Below are 23,386 nucleotides of genomic sequence, written 5' to 3'. Positions count from 1 at the left end.
ATTTTAAAACATTTTAAAATGTGATAAACTTTCATAGCACAATATAATATAAAATATGTATTAGTATTTTTTCATACCTTATGCTTTTTCAATTTAATTGGATAGAAAAATAGTTCAAGTAATATAAATACTAATGTAAGAGTATCCTCTGTTCTTGCCAGTTTTTTTTATACCAAAGGCCAAATCATGAACTGTAACTTATAGTAAAGCAATGTGTATTATTCTGAATAATGCCATTGCTGAGCCAGCAGGAACATAATGAATTTCTGTCAATGTAGTTTGACAAGTTTCTAACCTGAAAGGTCACTTTAATGAACAATTCTAGTAGAAGTTGGATATTCTTCGGCTGTATGCTATACAGTTCCATTTGTTATTTTAATGCATTTTAATCACATTTAACATTATCATCACCGTATCAATTACATTAAATATGTTACATTTAAAGGCTATTTTTTTGTTGTCTTAAATTAAAGTCAACATAATTAACTTAATTTTAAATTGCAATGGGTGTTGTTGTTAATTAAATATATTTTATTATAAACAGATAATTGATATAAAAAGAAAGAATCAAAATAAACATCATGAACAGATTAAGAATTTCTGGAGGTTTGGTTTTCCCAACCTATTTTGCATCAGATGTGTCATAACACCAAGACTGAGTTGAAGGGAGCGCAAGATATTACTCTGTATGAGGCCCTTGTACAGATGGGCAAAAACATTACACCAGAACAGTCATTGCTTGGAAAGAGACCCAAGAGAAACACTCTTTCATCTCAAATTTTATATTAAGCTTAGTGGGTCAGAGAAGGATAACCCATAATACAGTATACTTATAGGTAGGGGACAGATCCAGAAATATTGCTATGGTATAATGGAATATTTAAACATTTTATAAAATTATGTGGAAAATAACTATGGATAAAGACTTGGTTCTCTAGGATACCTCTATGAGTGGGGGTTATATAAATTCTAGGAACAAATCAATGATGAATATGGGCTACAATCAACAGTATTTTTCAGATATCTACAAAATTGTCAAGCTTTGATGGCACAATTTACAGACAGACAATCTCAGGTTTTGATTGATGCACCTCTTAAAAAAGATTTTATTATTGTATGGACCTTACCATGATATGTATGACCGTCTGTTTAAAGGAATAAGCAATGATAATTTGCTATCACTACTTTTAATTTGGGAGAGCAATTTAGGCAGATTCTTAAAAGAAGAATAGCTATTTATACTTGGCCATGCTCATGAGTTCACAATAAAAGCAAGATTTCAACAATACAGCTACATATAATTTTACTTAGAGGAAGAGTGAGAACTAACTGCCCCATCTTTTTTGAGAATACCCTGTACTATAAAGTTTTTAGAATGCACTGTTTAATTGTATATATAAGACTGGGATGGCAGGTACACATTCTGGCCCCAACAGATGTGATATTTGTGACAGTATGTAATTAACCTAATGACCCTGACAAGGACCTAAACTGAGCAAAGCCATCCTGGTCATGTGTATATAAGGCCCTGGATGCTTTCGGTAGGTCCTGGGTTTAAAAGTATGGGTAAAAATGGTAAAATAAATAAAGTATTCCACAAACATTTTATATGCATAAGTAAAACTACTGAAGCAAAATATTTAAGAATAAAATCTAGAGAAATACATGTTCATGCTATTTCTACAGGGCACCAAATCTTAATTTCAGTTTTATAATGATAAACTTTAATTATGGTTCATTAATGGCAATTATTTGATTAGCTCAATAGTACATTTTAATTTGTAAGTTACTTGTTTACATATTTAATTATCAGCTTGAAAATTGTATTATTTAATAGTGTATTTACTAGACCTACATGTTGGTGTGTTTTTGTTTATACACTTTCGTATTGTCTACGTCTGTAATGTTTAAAGTGTAGTTGTGTTCTGTACTGTAAAATTAGTAAAAGTAAACATAACATAATTTGTTTTAACAACAATGTTGCACATTATAAACTAATTCCACAGCATATTGAGAGGGAACTTTAGGAGAGTCAATTTGCATACAGCCTATATTTTCATACAGGGAAATTATTTTTAGATGCAAATCATATTAGGAGATATTATAATGTAATTATATAGAATTTTAAAGCTATAAGAACAATTGTATTGTATACATTTGTCATTTAAACAGTGTTGCACATAGTAAGCTAAGATTACAGTGTATAATTGAGAAGGAAGTGTATATTTTTGTTACAAGAAAATTATTTCAAGACTGTTAGCTAGAGGATGCTATAATGCAAACACACCTAAAAGTAAAAATAAACATTTATCACAAATGGTGAACTGATATTTATTATGTTGGAAAAGCAATATAAAGTAAGAATTAAATACTAAACTCTGTTTAATTATCATAAAATAAATAACAAGGTTTTACTGTATAATGAATCATTATTATAAAGTAGTACAAACTATTTATATACACATGAAACAATGCAGCAAAATATATTTTTTTTCACTTATTTATTCATTCACAATTCCTTAAATTTTTCTTTGACTTTTTTCAGAAAAACCTTCCAGTTGTAAATTCACATCTTTAATATGAAAATCATTAAAATGTATTAATTTTTAATTCAAATGAAATCTATTTTGGCAATGAAGTATAAGCAATACACAAGTTGATTTTTGGTCATTGCTAGGTTTCCAGTGATAGCTTCTTCCTCTAAAAGTGATATAGGATGATATGTTTTTAGAATAATCTGAATGGACTATTTCTGATGCATAAATCTAGTGTTTACATATGGATGCAATACCAAGTGTATGAGAGCATGTAGTCCACTAGTTGCTTCTTCAATCAAAAGATGCAACATTTTGGCACTCAAAACTCTATGATTCCTGTAAAATATCTTAGGTCCGCTTTTTTAATTAATAGAAGAGTGGATTTCTAAGGGTTTGCAGCACCTCTTATAGTACATAAACATAAGCAGTGCAAACAAACAAAGAAAAAGGTGCAATAGACTTAAACATTGCATAAAATTAGATAGAAGCTATGTAATCACTGATGTTTAACCACTTAACTGATGATTTTTATAGCAAACCCGGTCAAAAATTGCAGGGTCCGCAGGAAATCCGGGGAGTCAGAAGAGATCTAATCTCCACACGTGTACAACAAATTTTATCTTCAAAAAAACTGCAGGGTGGCACGGTTGCAACTTCTTAACTGATGCACAGCTGGCTGCTTACGCATCCCATATGATCACGTTGGTTAGTGGTTAAAAAGAGAGTTTCACTGCTAATGTTGGCAATGGGGAGGAGTTGATGGTATAAGTGAGGGAAGGAAAAGCACAAGAGGGTACAGGAACCTGCTTTTGAGAGCTTACCGTGTATAGGGGTTCGGCAGACAACCAGACCTGACACAGAGGGTTTAGGATGAGAGTGGTTTAGGATGAGAAATGGAAGGATTTTATAAAGAAGTGTTTTTTTGGGGGGCGTGGCTTGGCTGCTGAGGACAGCGGACATGCCCTTCATTAGCTTCCGCAGCTGTGCCAATATTGAGGGGATTCCTGGGGGTCCTCCCTATCCCCAAACCCTTGCCACACTATCAGAGGTGTCCGCGGTCAGCTGGTCCTCTCCCGCCACCCTCCGGCAGTCTCTGCGGCTCTCCATTCAGCCGGGGCCAGCGACGAGGTGAAGCTGCGGCCTTGATTTGACTGGCTTGGCTTCCGCATCCCTGTTGCTTCATTGCTGGCGGCTTCCATCTCCTCCCTCTGCACACCCTCAGGCGCCATTGACCGCTGCCCCTGCCTTCTGGTCCCTCTATAAGACTGGAGAGAAGCTCTCCAGTGGCCCAGGTGAGAGCATTATACCCACGAGGCGGAGTGCCCTGTGTCCCACCCGCCATCTTGGAACTCTGTTTAAGGGAACCAACTCTGCATTACTAGGCTGTCCAGAGCCTATGCCATCACACCGCTCCAGGTTCTGCTGCTGAGGCTCCTTTTCAAACTGCCATACAGGTACTCCCTTGGTTGGGGACACCCCACTGACTCTCCACCCTGCTGCTTGTGACAACAAGTCCCACTGCAGTCTCATTCCCCCTGCTTTGTATACACTACCAATTACCAAGGCTTGCCCTGCACAGTATTCAGCTTCTGAACGGTTCTCAGAGTTGCTCCACTATTAAAATAGGTGCCATAAAAAAATTTCTTGACTTTCCTGTACTTAAATAACTTTATTACTTTAACTGGCTTGGTGCTCCCTCCTGTGGCTGATTGAAGACACTACAGATCTATACCGGTCTGGTTTTTCTATTGTGCTCTCTGCCACAGCCTGGCCGCGGTCCGGACTAACCCATTTAGGAACCTACTTCTCGTCCTCTCCACTGGCTGGCCAATAATGTGACTTCAACTCCATTGTGTCCTGGGCCTCGTGTAGGCACTCCCTGTCCGCTATGCCGTTCCACTAACAGGGGAATGTAATCCTCGTCATCCAATTTGTCCGCAGTGCTCTCTTTCTATGTAACCTTTATCCACTGTTCTGATGGGCAAGACGGGGAAAGGGTCGCAGAGTAAGACTCCCCGAAATCCACGAGATTTTACCTCCCAACAGAATTTGCACTCATATTTGTCCATTTCCCACAGTACGGATCCCTTTGAAGCGCCGCAAGGTGCCATCTCCACTACCTCAAAGCCCATGGCTGCTGCTCCTGCCCCAGGCGATATTCAAGATCATATGGCTCAACTATGGGGCAAAATCAGTGAGATATTGTTTCATGTGAAGTCACTCCCTTCCAAGCAGGATATGCAAGATCTCGAATCTCGGCTCCACGAATCTCTGCAAACACAGATTTCTCTAGTACAAGCCAATGTCACTCAACTAGGCTCCGGTGTGCTCACTATAGAAGAGGACAGAGATGACGTACACTCGCAACTATCCCTGCTTCATAAGACAATCACTCAACAGTCCTTGGACATGAGGGCCATGCAAAATAAGCTAGATGATTTGGACAATAGGGGCCGCAGAAATAATATTAGAATCAGTGACCTTCCAGAAGATATTCCTCCATCAGGCCTTATAGACGTTCTTAATAAAATCTTTGGGGAAATCCTGGACTTGGACCCAAACGATTCCATTGAATTCGATAGAGCCCAAAGAGCCCTCCATCTGAAGGGTCCTGCGTCGGACCGTCCACGCGATGTGATCTGCTGGATTCATTACTTCTCGCAGAGAGAAGACATCCTTTGCAAGACCCACAACTTGGAAGGTGTAGAAATTAATGGTACTCGTCTGCAGATATTTCAGGATCTGTTGTGGCGCACGCTTCAGCAGCGTAGATTATTGAAGCCCCTTACAGAAGCGCTCCACAAGAAGGATATTAAATATAGATGGGGATTTACACTTTCCCTTCAAGTTTCACACAATGGCGGTCTCCTCAATCTCAAGTCTCCCTCGGATCTTCCTGATTTTTGTTCAACTTTGGGACTAGAAGTTATAACTCTTCCCGACTGGCAGGCTCTTTCTCTTCCCAAAACATCACCTCTCAGCTTTCCGAGAAGAGCCCGCTGGGAACAAGTTCAGCACAATGAGGAAGAAGTCTAGAGGAGAAGCTTCCCCCCGTGAGGCTGACCCCCCGTGAACTACTGCTGGTTTGCCGTATATTCTTGCTTTATAGCTTAACTGCATCTTCTTGTACTTTTGCATAATTTGATGTTATTACTGGGAGTCAAACTGTGTTTTTTTTTTTTTTGTGGGTTTATTATATAAGCTCCCGCGTTGCTGCTTAGACAATTTTCCCATTTCACCCGTGTTGCCCTTCTGTTAGACTGTTAGGGCAATCTCTTCCTAGTGGAGGATTGTCCTCTTCTGGAGTTAAGTTTAGTCTCAGATATTTAGCAGTTAGCACTGGTTTTTCATTTTCATTTTGCTAATTTGATATTGTTTAGGATGATGAGGTTATTGCCCCCTAATGTGCCCCCCACCGCAGAACTTTTTTCCGTGACATGGACACCCTGGTGGTCCCCTTTTTGTCTGGATGCAGTTTTTCTAGGTTTCTACTGTTTCTATGTATATTTCAAATTGTATTTTTTCTTCTCATTTGTTTTTCTATGTTTCTTTTTTTTGTTTTTTGTCTCACCCTTTTTTCTTTTCCATCTTTCTTTTCTTTTAAATTTAGCTCCGGTCCCTTACAGCCTTCTATTTGTGTCCTTTTTTTTTATTTATGGGTGCCTCCCTTAGAATAATTTCTATTAATGCCAGGGGGCTGAATGTTCCCAAAAAATGGGCTCAGGCCCTACGTTCCTTTCATGCCGAAGGGGCAGACATCACTCTAGTACAAGAGACTCATTTCCGCCATCATGATTCTGCCCCTAGACTTAGCAATCGATTCTTTCCCACAGTTTATTATTGCAATTATACACAATCTAAATCTAATGGAGTGGCGATCTTGTTTGCTAAACATCTTCCTGTGTCTAATGTGGCTGTCCATAGATTGGAGGAGGGGAGGTGTTTGTTAGTTAAATGCACCATATTTACTCAAACATTTACCATTGTCAATATCTATGCCCCTAAACAGGGTCAGCCAGCTTTCCTCGAAAAGAAATTTGATAGGGTCAGCTCTCTTCAAGAAGGTATCCTGGTGGTTGGGGGGGGATTTAAATTGGGCCCTGGACCATCAAGTAGATATATCTTCTGGTTCTGCTTCCTTCACAGTTCGTACATCACGTAAGGTAAGGCGTCTTCTCCACATTCACCAGCTCTCCGATGTTTGGCATATCCTTCACCCCACTGAGAGAGACTTTACTCACTTCTCACTCCCACATCAGTCCTATTCAAGGATAGATTATTTATTGTTAGGCCATAGATCTCTCCATTTAGTACGAGATGCCTCCATAGGTTCGATGACTTGGTCAGACCATGTTCCAGTCCTGTTGGATCTCTCTCTAGGGATCTCTGACCAGTTTTGTAGATCTTGGTGTTTCAGTGAATCCCTACTGAATGATCCCATTGTAAATCCCAATTTGCAGAGGCTATTGATGGCTACATTGAGTGTAATGTAACCCCTGATGTGTCGGGGCTTACTATCTGGGAAGCACATAAATGTGTTATTAGAGGGAAATGCATTCAGCTGGGATCCTACTTGAAAAAACAAAGGGCTGGTCAGGTGGAGGATTTATTGCAGAAGATACAGACTTTGGAGTCTTCCCATAAGGTTTCCCTGTCTTAGATATCTATGTAGAGCTGGTTGCTGCACGCGCGGCATTGAACAAGCTCCTCCTTGATAAAGTTAAATATTCTTTTAGGAAATACCGTAGTAGATATTATAAATGGGGCAACAAACCAAGGAAAATGTTAGCTCGAGCGCTTCATGCGCAGAGGGCTCTCTCTTTTATACCTTTTATTAAGGATGGAGGGGGTCTGCTCTTCACAACACCAACAAAATTGCAGCAGTATTCTGTACCTTTTATTCTTCACTTTATAATCTCCCTACTTCAACATCTTACTCCAATACATTGGTAAGACAGAGGGCCATTAGTGACTATCTTGTTAGAGTAGGGTTCCCGCGGCTGGCTGAGCTTGAGTGTGAGGAGCTGGAGAGGCCTTTCACCATGCTTGAATTAGAGGAGGCTATCAAATCTACCCCTAATGGGAAGAGCCCCGGCCCTGATGGTTTTACTACAACCTTACAAGGCCTTTAAGGATAGACTGCTCCCATTGCTTCTGGAGGGATTTAACATGGTCTCTGAACAGTCCCCTTTCTCAAGCCAGTCCCTGGAGGCCCATATCACTGTGATACCTAAGGAGGCCAAGGACCCCTCTCTTTGTCCCAGCTACCGGCCGATTTCCCTCCTCAATGTTGATATCAAACTCTTTGCAAAACTTCTTGCATACAGACTAAAAGTTTTCCTCCCATCTATTATACACAGCAATCAGGTTGGATTTGTTCCGGGTCGAGAGGCTCGGGACAACACCTCTAAGATCCTGGCCCTTATTCATCATATCTCCACATTGAAGTTCCCAGCGATATTATTGTCCACTGATGCCGAGAAGGCATTTGATCGTATTGACTGGGGTTTCATGGCCAGTGTGCTGAGACATATGGGACTGGGTCCTGCTTTCTTTCAATGTATCCTTTCCCTCTACCAATCCCTGTCAGCCAGGATTAGAGTCAATGGTTCCTTTCTGAATCCTTTGTTATTAACAACGGTACTAGGCAAGGCTGTCCGCTATCACCCTTGATTTTTATCCTCTGTATGGAGGCCTTGGCGCGGTTTATTAGACTAAACCCCAATATATCTGGTTTTGCTCTACAGGATCAGGAATATAAATTGGCCCTTTTCGCCGATGACTTACTGGCCACTATCACTTCTCCAATTACTTCCCTACCCAATCTCCTAGAAGAGTTTAGGTTATTCAGTGACCTGTCTAATTTTAAGGTTAACTATACCAAATCAGTTGCCCTAAACATTACTTCTCCACCTCAAATGATTGCAGAACTTAAATCTGCCTTTCCTTTTGCCTGGCATGCCTCTCAATTAAAATATCTCGAAGTTGTCATTACTAGAGACCTTGGTCACTTGTTTGAAGCCAATTTCACTCTCCTTTTAGCCAAAATACGTTCAGATTTACGATCTTGGAGAGCTAGACCCTTTTCATTGTTCGGGAGATTAGGCATTTTAAAAATTAATACTCTTCCAAAGATTCTGTATCTTCTGCAAACTTTACCTATTAGGATACCCCAGCAATGGTTTATGGATATTCAGACCCTTATTAGGGACTTTGTGTGGGGAGGGATGAAACCCCATCTTAAACTAGATCTGTTCTACAGGACAACGAATGGAGGTGGCCTCCGGCTTCCCAATGTTCAGGGGTATTACCACGCTTGCTTCCTGACTAGAATACTTGAATGGTCTAGAACTGATACTCTGAAGCAATGGGTTCAGATAGAAAAACAGGCTTTAACAATCCCCATTTCCATAGTTCCATGGCAACCTTCCCCCCAACTCCTCCCATCCTACCATTGGCCCTATGCTATCTTGTTGGAGGTCTCTTCGCAAGAGTCCCTCCATCTCGTCTACGACTTCCCCGTACTTTTCTATCGAATGTTCGTTTTCTTCCTGGGTTGGATTTTAAAGCTTTTCTTTGCTGGTTTAATGTAGGCCTCTTTCGAATTGGCCAGCTGGTGAATGGGGGCAAGATTGTGTAATTTGCTGATTTGCAGAGCAAATGGAACCTACCACAGGAAGAGTACTGGCGATATCTTCAGGTGCGTCACCTTCTCCATTCTCTGGACTCCTCCAACGCCCCTCGTGCCACTCCAATGCCTTTTGAACTCCTATGTGCTTGTCCCTCTGCTCTGTCTCATACTATTTCGCTGATATACAATTTTCTCTCATAAGATGCGAGTCTCGTTCTGCCACTTTTCACTAGAACTTGGGATCTGGAGTTAGGTGGGGACATGGGGTAAGCCAACTGGGCTAAAATATTTAATTTGGCACATGTTTGTTCACCCAGTGTTGGTGTTCGGGAGACCCAGTACAAATTAATATCTCGTTGGTATAGGTGTCTGGACACTCTTTCCAGGATGGGGATTGGGGTGCCCAACATTTGTTGGCGTTGCTCTAACGACCCTGGCAACCCATTTCACATATGGTTTGCAATGCACCCTTCTCCACCCATTTTGGTCTGAGGTTCTTAGACTTTCCGCTACAGGTGAACCAGTTCCTTCTGACCCGTTGTTTTGGTTATTCCATCTGTGCCCTGTCCCCACTCCCAGATATAAAAAATCCTTGTTATGCCACTTAAACAACGATGCCAAGTCAGTTATACCGGTAAGGTGGCGCTCCTCCTCTCCTCCAACAGTTAAGGACTGGTTTACCAAAATTGACTTTTACATGGACATGGAAGATATTATATCTTCTGCGGATGGGAACTATCCAGTTTTCAGGGATACTTGGTTCCACTGGTTGGATTTCAAGGACTCAGGGACCTATAGGGTTATTATCGCATCTCACCCCTCCTAATTAATTACCTCCTTATTGTATGTGGATCCCTCTGGTCCTCAGCCAATGGGTTTGGGCACTGATTTGATTCTCTAGTACTTGGCAGACTGCATTTTCTTTCTCTATTTTCCTTCTCTTCTGTTCTTTGTGGGATCCGGATCTGATTTTCCCCCCTTTTTTTATTATGTTTTATATTTAGATGCTTTTAATTTTCTTTCTGTCTGCAGATTGATTGCGATGTATATATATATATATATATATATATATATACACTGCTTTGTTTTTGTTAAACTTGTTTATTATAAACTAATAAACATTTATTTGCACTAGAAGTGGTTTTTGGAAGCCTATTTGAAGCTTTTGAGAGAACTGGAGAGTTTCATTGGGAGAGGCAGAGATTTTCGGTGGTGAGAAAGAGCACAGATGAAATCTTGAAGGTGGGAGCCGGAGTGGGAGGAAGTAATCAGTGGTAAAGAGAGGTGGCAGTTAGTGGTGGAGCAAAGTGGATGGGCAGCAGAGTGTGGAGAGAGGTCAGAGATGTAGAGGTTAGAAGATTGGGTGAGGGCATTATAGGTGAGTGTGAGGAGTTTAAGTTGTGTTCTAAAGGGGAAGGGGAGCTAGTGTACACAGTGGACACCATTCATCTTTGAGAGGCTCTAGTAGGTTAGACTGTTCAGCATGCTTTAGCTTCTTATCTGTTCCTTAATGATGTTATTGTCTATCCGCACCAATGCACCCATTGACAATCTGCAAAATTCAATTGCAAGTAGGTCTGCCTGGACAGAGACTCAGCATTTGTGTTAGAAATGAAAACAGTGTTGTTTGTACCATCAATTCCAATGCTTATTATCTGTAACAAACTGTGATTGGAGCGCCATCAGGAGTAAAGTGTCCCATACTGATTGGTTCCCAATAAAGTTCTTCTACTTGGCGAAGTAGGTAATTGTTACTTTACATTTTTCATATACATTTCTTTGCTTTCAGTATATTAATCACAGTACTGTACTGCTGACTTTGAGCAAGAACATTTCAGTCCACAATAACTAAAGCTGAAATTCAATTGGAATCACTCCAATTTTATAATAAATACATTTTCTTAGTAAGTTATTCATTTGTATTATATTTTATTTTCAGGTATTTTTTATTTGCCTTTTAAAAATGACATCAACATATGAAGCAGGTAAAGAGAACTTCCAAATAAGAAGCCTTCTGCCTTCTGCCAAGAATAATGCTCAGTGGAATTAATGGAAATATTTTGTAATAGATTTTATATGGAAATCTTACCTAGGTAACTTGGTTTTTAGACAGTATGTCTTGTTATGCAGAAAAAGAAATAATTTTAATTGACTTTTCTGTTATAAGAAAATAGCACAGCTTTTCTGTTGGGAAGATAAAAGTCATATAGCTGGCATGCTGAATGTTAACCCTTGGGGAGTAACTGATCATGTCTGAATAATTGCAAAATGATATTTTTGGAAAGAATAGCGCTGTATAGAACAAGGTATTTGAATCATTCCTGCTATAGAAATGTAATACAGGAAAAAGTCATAGAGGTTTGTTTTATGCTGTAGCTATAACAATAGCCATTTTTTATAAAATATAAATATATGATGAATCTTTCCACTATTTGCCAAACACATTTATCCTGTTCACAGAAGTTAGTGTTAATTAATAATAAATTATTATTATTATTATTATTATTATTACAACTGCTTTTTTTATTATTACTAATACATTTATTTAGAAAATGCCAGCATACTCCACTGCATTTTACAATTGGGAACACACATGTCATAAAACAAATTTATCACAGATCTGTTAGATCAGTGATTGTGCCCAGTGACCACATAATATAATATGGGGGGGTGTTATTTTGAGTTGTGAGCCAAGCAAAAAAAAGCAAGTAACTTTACATATGGAAGAAATCATGTTACACTGCAAGGGGTGCTTTTAAAGTCAGTTTGTAAATTGAGTTTTAGTTGATTTCCAATCTGACTGTAAATACATGAAGGGATCCTGCAGTGGGACATGGAAAAGTACCAATGTTTGGTCAATGGTAGATTTTGGCAGAGATTCAGCTTTATAGGCAATTTTATAGTCAGATTTGCCAGTAGTAAATCCCTGATTTGCAAAATCAACTTAAAATCACCTGTAAATACACCGAAAAGCCAAAATCGACCAAATTGACCTTTAGTAAATATACCCCCTAAACACAAAAGTTGTTTTGTATTTGACTAGAAGTATGTCTCAGGGCAGTGCTATCCTAGGATATAGGCCTCTTGTGCAACTGGAAACCATTCCACTAGATAGCAGCATGACCTAAAATTGGAGACTTCCTAACATTGCCTCAGCTTCACCTTTGGGTGTTTTTGGATTAACCATCTCTGGAGATCCACAGAGATGGCTAAGGGTGTGCTAATACCAAGGCCCACCACCAATCTTAAAGTGGATACACACCTGACAGATACAGTATATCTGCAGATTATGGTTGTTCATACACACTGAACAACCATCACATAGCAACCCCCTCCCCACCTGCCTTGCAGCAAGTGTAAGGTTGGTCGCCCACACACACAGCATGATGAGCAGATATATCTGCCAACAGCTGTGCTGCATAGCTGACGCGATATGCCTGTAAACAATGTTGTTCATGGACATATCATGTGTAGGGGATACATTCGGTATCTTGGCGATCAGGATGCCGATGCTTACATTACCAGCACCGGAATCCCGATGTCGAAATGCTGCCTGCCGGGATACCGAAGGTAAGTAGCGGGGATGGGGAGAGGGTTAGGTTTAGGGTGCGGGAAGGTTAGGTTCAGGCACTAGGGGGAGATTAGGTTAGGCACTAAGGAACGAGGATTAGCATACCGACCAACGATTGTCGGTATGCTAACCCTGTCGGGATGCCAGGGTCGGGATTCTGACCACCGGGATCCTTACTTCTGGCATCCCATACCCAACCCATGTGTACACACTGAACGATGGGCACACAATATATCAGCCGGTCAATTAATTGAATGGCCAATATGTCAGCCAGTGTGTACCCAGCATTAGTGTTTATATGTGGTACCAAATTATATACTGTGTTTATAATATATATATATATATATATATATATATTTGTGTTTAATCCTAACCATAAGAAATATATATATATATATCTCTCGTGTAGCAATGTAGCAAAACAGCTTGCCCAGTGCCCAGACTATTGGAACCAAAAACGCTGATAACCTTCTTGTACATGTTCTTGCGTTGCTTGCTTATACATCATTGGGTCCCTGAGTAGCAGAAATTTTTGTGTGAGAATATATATATATATATATATATATATATATATATATATATATAAATCCAAAAAAAGAGGTCGGCACTCAGAGTTTACAAAAATGCATATAAAATGTATTGTGTAAGGTCCTTACACAATACATTTTATATGCATTTTTGCAAACTTTGAGTGCCGTCCTTTTTTTGGATTTATATTGATGTCTTGAATTGTGCACCAGAGGTAGCTGTGGTATTGTTGGGATATATACACACACACACATACACATGCAAGTATATATTCAGAATTACATACACACATATGGTAGGTTTCTTGTGAGCCGTGATAAAAATCAAACTAAGGGAAGGGACACAGTATGCAAGTGAGATGGCAGAGGCACCCAAGGGAGGGAGCTGAAGTCATAGGTCAGGGAGACAGGATGCAAGTGAGAGGACTGAGATACCCTGGCAAAAGAGGAGAGGGAGAGAAATAAAGGATGAAGGACCTGAGAGCTGCAGGCAGAGAGTGCCTCACTCTCTCCAGTCACTGACTCCTGGTGCCATTAACAGCAACTAATCACCCCAGTCAGCCTGCCCTGGTACAATGATCTGTCAATGCAGCCACTGTGCAAGTGTGCAGCCAGCATCACAGCTCCATGCTCTTCATGCTACAGCGGGACTGGCACATTGACTCCGCCCCAGATGGTCACATGCTCCTCACGCTACAGCAGGACTGGCACATTGACTCTGCCCAAGATGGTCACATGGTTGTGAAGCCAGAATGAGCTTCTATGCAGAAGCTCATTCTGACTTGGCTCTGGCTGTCACCTGACAGGCTGATTAGTGATTACTGTGCTACCCGATCAGAGCAGAGCTCCGATCGTGGTAGCAGGGGGGGGGGGAGCTGCAGAGCCATGGAATGCCCCTAGGCATTCCAGATGCCCTAGGCATTTGCTTAGAATGCCTATGCCTAGGACCGGCTCTGGCTAATACTTTGGAATGCAGCTTAAAAAGATGTACTAGAGTGATGCAGTCTATGAATTTATAGCATAAGACAATTAAAATAAACTTGTATAAAATATATTTCTCTATACTGATTAAGGGGCACTGTCTATAAGATCTACATATGACAGTTGTACTGACTATTTCTTAGTAATGAAGCCTCTCTCTGTCTTCTATAGACATTCTATGTGAATGTGCAGGCCTTATTACAACTTTAGGTGATACTAAAAAAGGTCAATGCACCTATAGTTGGCCATTTCATCATTAACTTTACTTTTATTCATAATGTAGTATATTGCATTGTTCTTTTCAACTTCATTTGCATTATTTTTTTGAACATGAAATTGCAGGGGGTTGCCTCTTACAGTATGGCCTAAATAGAAGTCATCTATCTGCCAAATACCCCCTTGTCACAGATCCAGTTCCAATATGCTACACTCTAACCACTGTCAATAACTTGTCATGATCATGGGGGTTTCCTGGTAGCATTGCATGTGCATATCATGTGGTATGTAGAAGGGGTGTATGTGCATACTCCTTAGTACAGCTAAGGAGTGCATGTGAATACACACTGATATAATAGAGAGGTGCATGTGCATATCCTCTGGTATAGAGAATAGGCACCATGCAATATTTAGCATCAGATGCTGCAGCCAAGATGTCAATATCCCAAGTACCCACTACCAAGCCCCATTCACCTGCTGTGGCTACAGTGTCAGTTCTAGATCCCCATTTATAGGTTCCTCTTCTTCAGAGTCAGACACAGCTGAGCAGAGCCAGGTGACTCTCCTGACCAGACAGCCAGGGATGGCAGGGCTGAGTTACATCTCAACCAATAAGAATCTGCCTGAATTTTATTGACAATTGGGGGACAGCCTTGGCTTAAAACAGCTTCAGTGCAGCGAGCCAATAATAATTAACCTGATTTTTATTGGCTGCTGGCTTTCCTGCAACTTTCACAGTTTTTGTTACCTGATTGAGTCCAAAATTTGTTAATAGTGTTTGCATTTCACATAAAATTTAATGATTTCAATTATAACTTTTTGTTTCTTGCAAAGATAAGTATTACAAACAATCATAGCAATTTCCAGAACATACTGTACAGGGCCTGATTCTCAATCAGAGGCAATCCTAGTACATTGCATTGCAACTTAGATGCATTTTTGGCAAAAAAAAGATGCAAAAAGATGCCAAGAGCTAGCAGAGTCACACGGGACCTGGTGGCTCACTCATCAAGTGGTGTAGTGAGGCTAAATGTATGAGGACACATCTGTATCCACGTGTCTGCATCTTTGCCAACAGATAGAAGGGGTAGAATTATACATCTTAGCAAGCTTATCAGGAGTAAGGTAACATCAGCAGTAGACTTTACAATATCTAAAATGTCCTTAAATATAGTAGAGATTGAGCAAAATGTTTTCTTTCCCTAACATTTTGACTGCTGGTCATGTGTGCACCAGTATCCTGTACCCAAGCCCCTCTGACCATCATCCTAACTGAGGGTCAAGAATTACAGGCTTTGCCCCATGAGGAAAGTTCCTATAAGTGTGAAATCCTTTAATTGTGGATCATAAAATGCCAAGTGATCATGAGAGCCTTCTTAGCATCATGTGAAAAGACGCTTTATATTTATAAACTATATAAGTAAGATTTTTAATTAATAGAAAACTACAGTATCTAAACTTTTTTTATTATTTGAAATAACATTACAGTGTAAATTTTGCCTTTCACCATTCATCATTTTGTGGTTGAGGGTCAAAGGGCCTGTCCAGAGATGGACAGTATATCACAGCCAAATTGAAGTGGTTGTGCAATACCATCCAAAAAAATTAAAAGCAGCAGGAGGTGTCCTTTTTGCATTTGTGATCTGAGTGCAGCACCCGTAGATGCTGCCGCAGAACACCATCGCAACCATCGTGACTGGTGGTCACGATGGTTGCTCCATTAGCCAGGCTGTGTAAGCTGAAGCTTACCTCTGCCTGGCCGGTGTCTGGTCACTTGTGAGGCCAGGAAATCTACATCCACTGACACAGACCTTGGCCTTATCTCTCCCGGAAAACAAAAATAAACTGACAACTGCACATGCACATGGACACAGAACTTGCAAGTGCAGATGGATTTATCCATCTGTTGACGGAGCACTCTTTCAGTGAAATGGGTGTTTCTGGGTGGAAACTGGGTGGCGACCATGCAGACACACTGGATTGTTCCATCTTGTGAGAGTGTCATGGAAATATCACAGGAATGTAAACTGACTTATTCCTAGCTCATGGATTCAGATGGGACGGCTATTGCTACAGATCTTTTGCAATGAGCACAACTGTAGCAGACCCGGCTAGATGCATCTGACTCAGAACCTGGCCCAATCATGTTTCAGTCAGTTTACAGAACGATACAGTTGTGTCCTCATACATCATCGCTGCAGTTGCATTAAACAGAGTCTTTTTTTGCTGAAAATGTATCTTAGTTGCAATGCGATGTACCAAGATGCACCAGGATATAGGCCCTCATTCAGAGGCAGTCACAAGAAGCGATCTCTCTCTCTGAATGAGGGTGGCCGCTTCTTTTTTTTAGTGCGGCCTCCTGGTCACTAGCTAAGCTGTGGGTTACCACCCACAGCTTAGCGACCGACCAGGGTGATGGTCGCGATGGTCAAGACCATCGCGATCATTGGGGCTTGCGACGAGACCATAAGGTTGGGTCTCGGCAAGCGCAAGCCCCAGGGAGCTTCCTGCTCTGATTGAGCAGGAAGCTCCCCACTGACATCATTGCTGATGTCAGTGGGGCCACCCCCAAACGACAACCCGTCGCTAGCTGGGTCTCACGCATGCGCATGCCCAGTGGGCATGCGCTCGTGACTGGGTCTGAATAAGGCTCATAGTGCTGATTGATGTGATATGTGACACTTGTTTATGTGCGCATGTACATCGCATTGTGACTAAGGCCCGAATCCAACTAGCCACGAAAAGTTAAACTGCGATGTTTTTGCCGAATTTGCATGTTTTTAGGCGATATCTCAATATTCAGTTCAAAAAGACGTGAAAAAGGCAAACAGGCGAAATCGGCGGCAAGCAAAACTGGCGAAAAGACCCTAAGATTTTGTGGAAATCAGTTTGTACCCCAGAAAAAGCTGCACCAACATTAGAAATCAATATAGAAGTGTTCTAATAGCCCCAATAAAAGTGTTTTGTGGTATTAAAGTGTCAGAATTGTCTGTTATATGCTTATATGCATAAGTGCTGAAAAATGATAGACAGCAATTTCTTTTGGGCAAAATAAGTACTGATGTCAAATTTGGGGTACATTAAAATGGGTACTAGCATAATTTGATGACTCTACTGTGAAAATGTTAAAACAATTCTAAAAATACACCTGTTGCAGCCTTGTGCAATCCCCCAAATGCCTGTCCCATCCATATAGCAACCCAAAGTACAGCCCCCTCCCCTTTGTACACATTATCCAACACTTTTTTAATTTCCCCCCAAAAAAATTACATCTCATTTTTAGGGTCTTCTCAAAAAATGTTGAAAATGTTTTGGACTGATTAGTCATTAAGGGGGGTGTCCAAAGGGTTCTGGACAAAGGGCCTGATTCAGAGCCGGACGCTATTTGCTGACGGTCGTTCAGGAAAAGGGGGTGGCTATTCAAATGAACCGTTCGCTCTTTGTGGTCTGTTGACGCCTCCATGTCTGAACGAGCGAACAAAACTTGCGGTCGTTTTTTGGATAACTACGCCCCCTGGCCGCTCGCATCCTACGTCATGTCCGCTATTTATTAGATTAATCGAGTACATCGACCAGCGTATGAACTGCTCACTATTCTTGTGGTTGGTTTTTCCTACCACAATCTTGCGAGCAGTTCTGACTATAAAATAACCCAGTGACGTGGTCAATGACACTGCTGTATTAATTATGCACACCCATAAAACGCCCGTTTTGACCTTTAAGCACGCCTGCGTTCGGATCTCCACTCCCCGTTTTCAAGCACCTTCCCGTTACCACCCACATATGCACCCTCCTGTCACTCAAAGTAGCAGGCATTCGCTATTTAGCGAACAAACGATTTTCGGCCGCACTGACTGGTTCGCACATGTGTATTAAAATCCGTACGCATGCACAGTTGGGCAAACATCGCTCGGAACGAACGAGCGGCCACTTACGAGCGGCTCTGAATCAGGCCCAAAATCCCCACATTTGCACCCAAAATAGAGATTTTGCACTTCCAATTCATCTGCCTATACAGTACATAGAGAAAACTTTTTGCTTGTTTTTTTTCCTCTCAGGCGAATACTCCTGGAATTGAATACTGAGATAAGTTAAAAATAGGTGAAAAGTCCAAATCCACAAAAACTTTTCTCCAAACGGCACTTTTCATGGCTAATTGAATACAGCCCTAAGACAATTTTTTTCAAAAAAGGATTCAAAAAAGATGCCTGGTGCTAGCAAATGTCGCTCTCACGCCAGACATCTCATGCCATGTGGCATATTGAGGCTAGATTTATGAGGACATCTGGTTTGATAATAACAGAAACTATATATAGACTTGTGTAAAATCACTTTTTATGTCTCTTAATTTTTTTTTCACTTAATACAAATTCTGCTTTGGATCCAGCTTTTCTGAGTAATGACTATGATTTTTTTAGTTGGAGAGCTTTAAGTTGACTACATTTTGAGTAATGGCCCTGTTGCTGAATACTCATATTGCTTCTTCTATACTCAGCATTTGTCAGCATTTGAACCACAGTCAGAAAGTTACAGTAGGAACATAAATCCCAGATTTTTAAGTGTTAAATTAAATTGCTACTGTATGACAGTTATGGTTGCTTGACATTCACTCTAATGCTTTTTTGTCATTATTAATTTGGCATTTATCTTTTAGATAAGAAAATATCAGGTTTTATATTTTGTTATATAAAACTACTGTACATCTGGCTTCACATTATTTTCGATGTTCTTTGGAACATGATGTGCCAAAATGAAAACAGTAATAGTATAGTACTAGCTGAGATAAATGGATATATTTAATGTTAAGAGATTATGGTCAAGCAAGCAGTTTCTTTTCTATCAGACATACATATAGTACCTTATGTTTCTCAAAGCTTTAAAATAATAATTCTTTGCCTCCTAAATAACCTGTCTAATCATGCAGGTCTATGGCAAGCCTGGATACAGTGTTGTACCAATGTTTATTGAGCTACCTTTCAACATCCTGATGCCTTTTTAAGACATTTTAGCTACTTTAGTCCTTCAAACTATATGGGCATACAGATAAGCAGATGATAAAGCAGGCAGGACCAGAACAGCCTGTAGCCAACCACAGCTCGATAATCTTAACAGCAGCAGAGAATATGTAACAGCAGGCATAGTCATTTAAAGACAACATTGAATTAGAAAAAGTACATTGCTGCCTACTACCAGAATATAGGGGTCCCGGACCATAATTGCCTCCCCCTTGTTCTCTCTGCTATCCCTCTTCTAACAGAGTTCTCTCAGTATCTTCAAACATTATATTTAACATATCAATTATACTCAGTTACTAATCTTCTCTTTCTAGCTACTCTCCACTAGCTGGAGGAAAAAGAAAGCCAGGAGCTTCAGAAATAGGCAGCCATGTTTCCACCACAGACTTACACCTGGGTGGCAACACATCGCCTTTAAAAGGCCCTGCTCCTGGTCTTCTGAGAAGATAGACTATCATCATGGATCTTCTCTGTGCCTTCTATACTACATGGCTTCTGCTGTCATAAATTACAGGTGTCACATACAGTACATATTTTTTCCTCTAGTGTTTATTTTTTTAATTGAATACTGAGATTGTAATGAAGATGAAATATACCAATATACTGTATCTGTACTCCAAGAAAATGACTACTGTTCCCCAGCAGACAGACGTAATATTTCTCGGCAGTATTTACCAGGATAGCTCGTCAATGAGATTGTTCTGCACACAGAATATAAGCGTGAGATTAAGCTTTTGTTTTATACTTTGTACTGTAACTTCTTTTTTTATTTGCCAGATCCCCGCATCTCCCCAACTACCATCTTAGGCATATGATGATACAAGCTCACAGGAGTAATAGTCAGTGTGTGCATACTGTATATTATGGATCAGCAAGAAAAATGAGGATCCTCATGACTCAAGTGAGTCGGCACTAAACTTGTAGTACAAGTAAATTATTTGTCATTGTCCTTTTAAATATTTTGTATTAACATATTGTTATTAGTCATTAGAAATCTCAATGGGATACTGTATTGTTTATTGAGCAATGTGCCAGTAATAGTTATCAACGGCTTTGTAATAAATGTTACAGTAAAATAATGTTCACTCCATCCCTACCTAAAATATGGCCTCTGGTAGTAAGCCACGCATACACAAACTTTCTCTGTTGCATTCTGTGCATAGTACTATAATAATTTCTGCCAGATGCTGATGATCACGACCATGGTTGCCCTTACTGCTCTGCTGGTCCCAGCGGGCGCTGAAGGACCACATATATATTAGCACATAGGACTACCATTTTCACTATTTTTAGGGTAAGGAAACCCATAACTATTTGATTTTAGACAAATGAAGTACTCGGCTGTGCGATCAAATTCACTTACAATCCCACAGAAAAGATTGTAATAAAAATAAGTATTTAATATGCTTGTTTTAAAAAAGATATTGGATATATAATAACATGTACTGGGCAATCATAAACATTCAGTTGTCACATACAATCTTGTGATTAGATACAATATTGTTTCCACCATTGAGATACAATGTAACTAAACTCTCTACCAGAGAATAGTTATGGGGGCAGAGGCACAGATATGGAAGGGCAGAGGCACAGATATGGAAAAGGGCAAATGAACAGATAGGGAGTGGTCAGAATAAGAGAGTTGGGTAGTCTGGGCAAGGCACAAATATTGGAAGGGGGCAGAGGCACATATATGGGGAGGGGGCAGAGGCAGGAATGGTAAAGAGGATGGTGGGAAAGACTGTATAGGAAGTAGGGCTGGGGCACCTCTGTGTATGGAAGACATCTTCTGTGCAGTGCATGCACACAACGCCCAGCCACTGGGAGCAGGAGAGCAGAGCTGGCAGTTGTAGACACAGAGATAAGATAAAATGGAAGCTTATCCAAGGGGCCAGAGAGGAGGTACAAGCATGTGAAAGGGGGATCCCTAGGCTTATATCTTCCCATAAACTGGCTCCATATGTGGGGGAAGTGGGAATTCGCGGGACAAGGGAGGGGGCGGTGCCTGTGGTTTGGGGCCAGGGCCTCTGAAGCCCCAGGCAGGCTACTGCTGTAACAGGAGTCTGCAGAAGTCAAAACATCCAGGAGGGGGAGGCGGAGCCGCAGGCATGGCTCTTCCTCCCAATCCTACCCCTTGGAGATGAGGTCACTCACAGCCACTTATACCGAGGGGCCAGCCCTGCATGTGTATGCAGTGAATGGCTGTAGTCAGCTGGAGGCCCCCCAGGGCTTAAACTGTGCTGGCCTGGGGGGCAGATGGCACCCTGCCCCCCGGCCCAGTCCACCCCTGTTTAATGAATACACAACAATCCAATATACTGCACTAAATGCAGGTTTCCTCTCCACCTAAGCTATTTGGTGCTCCGGGGTAAATGTAGCTGCAGTGTTCATCAAAAGTCTTAATATAAATATGTCACTGATGTTTTGATAGAAATAAAGCACCCAAATTATGGGCTACTTACATCTGCTGTAGTTGCTTGTATATGGAAAACCCCGGGATTGAAATGAGGTGCTGGGGACTGTTTAAAAGAAGCTGCATGGAGGAGCAATGTCCATTCTGGATGACCAGCAATGAATAGAATAGCTTTCTGTCTTTAGTCTCCCGGATGCCGTGAATATTAATGAGCAATCAAGGTAGTGGTTGTTGCCGTTGGCTGTGCACAGTGGGTGATGTGCTCACCTGTATCTCCGTCGCTTGCAATATCATGCAATAGAATGGCAGTGCACGAGCCTGGGAAAGTTTGAAATAGTCACCTGGAACTTATAGTCTTTGGAAACAGTTATGCAATGTGAGCCTCAGCCTAGGCTATATGAAGTTGTTTTGTAGCTGTGCTCCATGAAGCTGTGTCATGGAAATATCCAATGGTAGCTTGATGGTGTGATGTTTGTTTGGTTGCTCCCGTCCTCCACAGATTGCAGTGTATCGTGTCTTGCTCAACAAGTTTCTGTGTTTCTGGACACCTTCATCAGGAGCATGTGATCCATGATTGAGAGGTTTTGCCTTTTTTATAGGCAGCTGGTAGCGAATTAAATAAACGACTGTGTAAACCAGCTCTTTAAAAGGTATTCATCAATTACATATCAAAGATAAATCTACAGATAAGCAATTAATTTCATTTCTTTGAGACTTATTCAGTACACAATATAACAATCCTAATATGAGTGTTTCAATGGTATGAGATTACAAATTCCCTTAATATAAAAGGGATTTATCACAATAAATTAAAAGTCTATACATCCATTAGTGTCACTTTAATTCAACCTAACTTTGAAGTTCTACCTGTGCATAAGATCATTTAATTATATACAAAACTAAATAAAAAAATGTATATAGTACAGATCTATTGTAAAGAATCAAAAAAATGCAACATGTTCAGATATGAATATTGTATTGTGATACAAATCTATAACAAAAATTAAGAAAATATAAAGAAAAATATTATGATAAATAGAAATGCAAATGAAAAAAAATGAGAATAATAAACATATAAAGAAAAAAAACTATTAAAAATATGGAGCATATCACTCATCCGCCAAATAAATAATAATTATTGTGTGTTGATACTCAAACAAAAATGTATACATTTCATACAGAGCAAATAAAGAACCAATGCATCATATTCAATCAGTTGTTATTCTTTATATATGATAATTCAAAATGTTCACTTCAGAGGTGTTACGGTAATATTAGGTGTTAAATTCTTCTCCGAGTAACAGTGTGTGGAAGTCAACCAGCAGCAAGAGACCCATAGGGACTATGGGCCTAATTCAGACCCGCTCGCGAGCGTAGGATGCTTGCAAGCGGGTCGATGGTGCCCTAATGCGCATGACGGAGGGAGCTCCGTTGTGCGCATGCGCGAGGCCCGCAAAGCAACAGCCAAGCTGTCGCTCCAGGTCTCGCACCGAAG

The 23,386-nt window shown here is 40.6% G+C and overlaps 1 long non-coding RNA gene across 1 annotated transcript in view; it reads right to left on the bottom strand.

The window, feature by feature from the left end:
• Positions 1-23,386, bottom strand: part of LOC148473406 (uncharacterized) — a 147,314-nt gene that overhangs the window by 21,670 nt on the left and 102,258 nt on the right. The gene's annotated exons all lie outside the window — the stretch shown is intronic.

This window comes from Taudactylus pleione, unplaced genomic scaffold (assembly GCF_031769625.1).
Source record: "Taudactylus pleione unplaced genomic scaffold, aTauple2 ptg000918l, whole genome shotgun sequence".
Taxonomy (NCBI): domain Eukaryota; kingdom Metazoa; phylum Chordata; class Amphibia; order Anura; family Myobatrachidae; genus Taudactylus; species Taudactylus pleione.
Note: the sequence above shows the minus strand (reverse complement) of the source record. Positions and strands in the feature narration are given on the sequence as shown.